General features: G+C 34.9%; 1 non-coding gene across 1 annotated transcript; it reads right to left on the bottom strand.

Annotated features, from left to right (window-relative positions):
• Positions 1-2,850: 2,850 nt before the first annotated feature.
• On the bottom strand, positions 2,851-2,957 carry LOC121225513 (small nucleolar RNA R71). Its single transcript, XR_005923385.1, has one exon. It is a non-coding gene; the product is annotated as a small nucleolar RNA R71 (small nucleolar RNA).
• Positions 2,958-4,365: the final 1,408 nt, after the last annotated feature.

Genomic DNA, 4,365 nt, shown 5'->3' with positions numbered 1-4,365 from the left:
CAATCACATATTCATGGAATAATCAAAGCATAATTCATGATAAAATTTAGGAAATAAACACATGATACAACATCATATTAAATATGTATGTACTTACCATACATGCAATATTAAAGCATTTAAATTATGGTACATGTTGCATTATTTGCAAGTGAACTTACTCGAAAAGTCATTTTTACAACTCATAGAACCCATCATAGCATAAGCTTTTCATAAGCTTTCATTTCATTTCATTTCATTTTCTTCACAATCTATTCAATTTAATCAAATATCATGTTCCATCAAATTTCCAATATATTCAACCATCATTTAGCACGTTATTGACACTTGAACTATCGAAGATTTCATGGGGTACGTCACTATCACATACATATTATCATAAACATATAATTCATCACAACCAAATTAACATACCAATTTGGGTTTCAAATATAAACAATAATAACATTAACAACATGCTTATTTTATCATACTAACTTACCTCGAATGCAAAAATGACTATTTATTTCAATTTAGTCCATAACCTCATTCTTCTTGATCTAACATGTCAAATATAACTTATTTAACACTCACATTATTCAAATTGGTCCAAAAATCATAACCTCATTCTTCTTGATCTAACATTTTAAATATAACTTATTTAACACTCAAATTATTCAAATTGGTCTAATAATCATACTTTGGCAAATTTATAATTTTTCCCGTAAACTTTCTCATATTTACACTTTAGTCCTTAGGCTCTTAAAGTGGAATGCATGCATTTTCTTGATTACTCAAACCTAGTGATAAACCACAATGTATAAATATTTTTATCCCATGCTTGGCATATTTTTGGATGATTTATCATAAGATTTAGTGAATTTGATGCTCCTAATCCTTTAAATTCATGTTTTATACTTAGGTGAGCATAGGAAGGTGAAAAAAGCAAGAAACGGGCAAAAAACAGACAAAATGGGCTTATCTCAATATTTCACACGACCTAGGCACTTCCACACGGGTAAACCGCACGCCTGTGTGAGGCACACGGGCAGGCCAATGCTTGTGTGTCATGGCCATGTCAACTAAAAAACCAACTTAGAATTACACACGGTTTGAGCACCTTCACACGGGCATGGCACATGGCCGTGTCTCTGCCGAGCCCAAGTCTAATTCTATTCAGAAAAGGCTAATTTAGAGGGTTTTGAAATATTCCAAAGTCTATATAAACACCCTAGAAGAGGATTAAAAGGGATAGGGAGAGTAGAAGGAAAAAAATACTCAAGGATAGCCATTGAAAGTAGCTGGGAAGCACGATCTACTTCAAAATTGAAGATCTCCATTCAATTTCCTTAGAAGTTCTTTGGGTTTCTTTATGTTTTGTTGTTTTCCCAATTTTGAGATGTTTTCCCTTATTATGGACTAAACTCCCTAAATACCTAGGGAAGTTGAAACCTAAGACGGATCTTATTACTATTTGAATTATATGATAAATACTTATTCTTATTCTTAATTGTGAGATTTAATCCTTGTTTTAATATTTCAGGATATTAATTCAGGTTTAATGTGCTTATTCAGTGGAGCAAAAGTCCCTATTTAAGAGTAGATCCTCTATAATTAAGCGTAGCTGCATGCAATCCTAGAGATAGGACGACATAAATCTGTCGGATTAGAGTCAAATCTAATAAGGGAATCCATAGGTCGAGTTAATGCGACAATAGGGGTTTAATTAGAAAGAGATTTCAATTAATCAACCTAGAGTCAGTTGTTTTTAGTCTTGAGAGAGATAATAACATAAATTAGAATTTCAACAGATTAAGTCAAGTGAATAAATCGTCTAATTCAGAAGTAATAAGGGAAGCTTAGGTGGATTCTTCCCTGGGTATTGTCTTCTCCATCAGTTTTCCAAAAGTATTCTTCAACCTTCATCTCTAACGTGTTCTTAGTTAATTAGATAATTAAGTTTAGTTTAGAAAACATCCTTTCAATTCTTAGGTTAGATAATAAAAAAATAGTAATTACTAGTTCTTCTAGTCCTTATGGATACGATATTTCTGGTCTTACCTTAACTATACTACTGTTCGATAGGTGCGCTTGCCTTAATTAACTTTTTAGTTAGTGTAGCGACTATCAAGTTTTTGGCGCTATTGTCGGGGACTAAGATATTAGGAACGCTTGATTTTTATTACTTTAGCCATTTTTACTTTTATTGCAATTTACTTTTTGTTTTTAGTTTAATTTTTGTTTTCTAAATTTTTCTTTTTAACTGCTTCTGGCAGGTGTCTCTAGTTTATGACTAGGAGGAACCCGTCAGGGCCTTTACTTTTTGACAGTGAGATTGAGAGCACTGCTCGCAGAAACTGAAGAGAAATAAGGCAAAGTCTACTATACATAGAGTAAGAGCGAGAGGACGATATCTATACTACAACCGAGGAGATGGCTGATAATCAGAATAATCTGCTACCTCCTGTGGTTGCTGCAAATCCAGTAAATCAAAATCCTGCTCCTCATACAATGTATGATTATGCTAAACCTACTTTAACAGGAACTGAATTGAGTATAGTTAGACCTACTGTTGCTGCAAATAATTTTGAACTGAAACCTAACACTATTCAAATGATACAATAGTCTGTTCAGTTTGATGGTTTGTAGGACGAGGATCCAAACACTCATTTAGCAAATTTTCTGGAATTCTGCAACACCTTTAAGATCAATGACGTCTCTGACGATGCCATTCACCTTCGGTTGTTTCCTTTTTCATTAAGGAATAAGGCTAAATAGTAGTTGAACTCGTTACCACGGGGATCAATCACTACTTGGGAGCAAATGACTAAAAAATTTTTACTCAAATATTTTTCGCCGGCTAAAACGGCTAAATTGAGGAATGATATCTCTTCTTTTGTGCAGATGGATTTAGAAACACTATATGATGCATGTGAGAGATACAAGGATTTATTGAGAAGGTGCCCTCACCATTGATTACCTTTATGGCTACAGGTTCGAACTTTCCATAATGGTTTGAACCCCTCAATGAGACAGATGGTTGATGCAGCGGCCGGTGGAACCTTAAATAATAAAACACCTGAGGAGGCTTATGAGTTCATTGAAGAGATGTCACTGAATAATTATCAGTGGCAAGTCATGAGGACAAAGCTTAATAAAGAAGCCGGTGTTTTCAACCTCGATGCGGTCACCATGTTATCAAACCAGGTAGAGCTCTTAAATAAAAAGATTGATGGCTTATGTGTTTCTACCCAGGTGCATCCGGTGATGCAGTGTGATACAAATGGAGGAGGGATAAATAATCCAGAATGCCTAGCCTACGACCATAGTACTACGAACGAACAAGTCAACTATATGGGTAACAATTCTAGACTATAGAATAATCCATATAGTAATACTTACAATGCAGGTTGGAGGAACCATCCCAACTTCTGTTGGGGTGGTCAAGGAAATCAGAGACCACCACCACCTCTAGGATTCCAACAACAACCTTACCAGCAAGAGAAAAAGTCGAACCTTGAAGAGATGATGACAAAGTTTATTTCAATGGCGGAAACCCATTTTCAAAACACTGAAACTGCAATTAAAAATCAACAGTCATTGATTGAAGGACTCGAGAATCAAATAGGACAGCTAGCTAAGTTGATCTCTGAAAGACTACAAGGTAGTTTGCCTAGTAACACAGAAACTAACCCAAGGGAGCAACTTTATGCCATCATTGTGCGCGACGAAGAAGGGTTAGTTGAATCTAAATCTGAAACAAGGCACGAAGCTGTGGTAAGTAACGGTAAGGATGGGATGAATCATGGTACACAGAAGCTGGTAAGCAAGAATATAAACCTCGTATACCATATCCTAATGCAAAAATGAAAGACCGCATAGACGAATAATTCGGTAAATTCTTTAAACTACTTAAAAAGTTACATATTAAGTTACCATTTATTGAAGGTCTTTTACAGATGCCCAACTCGGTTAAATTTTTAAAGGAGCTCTTATCAAACAAACAGAAGTTAGATGGGTCATCACATGTGGAGTTAAATGCAATCTGCTTAGCTATTCTACAAAACAAGCTACCCAACAAACTGAAAGATCTAAGGAGTTTTACAATTCCTTGTTTAATTGGAAGTTTGAATGTTAACAATGCTTTAGCTGATTTAGGGGTAAGTATTAATGTTATGCCTTATAAAATGTTTAAACAACTAGGTCTTGGGAAACCCAAACAAACTAGGATGAGCTTTCAATTGGCTGATAAAACCATTAGATTTCCTAGGGGTATAATTGAGGATGTGCTCGTTAAAATCGACAAATTTATATTTCCAGTAGACTTTGTTGTTTTAGACATGGATGAGGAGAGTGACATTCCTTTAATTTTAGGACGACCCTTTT

Source organism: Gossypium hirsutum, chromosome A03 (genome assembly GCF_007990345.1).
Source record: "Gossypium hirsutum isolate 1008001.06 chromosome A03, Gossypium_hirsutum_v2.1, whole genome shotgun sequence".
Lineage (NCBI taxonomy): Eukaryota > Viridiplantae > Streptophyta > Magnoliopsida > Malvales > Malvaceae > Gossypium > Gossypium hirsutum.
This window is presented reverse-complemented; position numbering and strand designations above follow the sequence as displayed.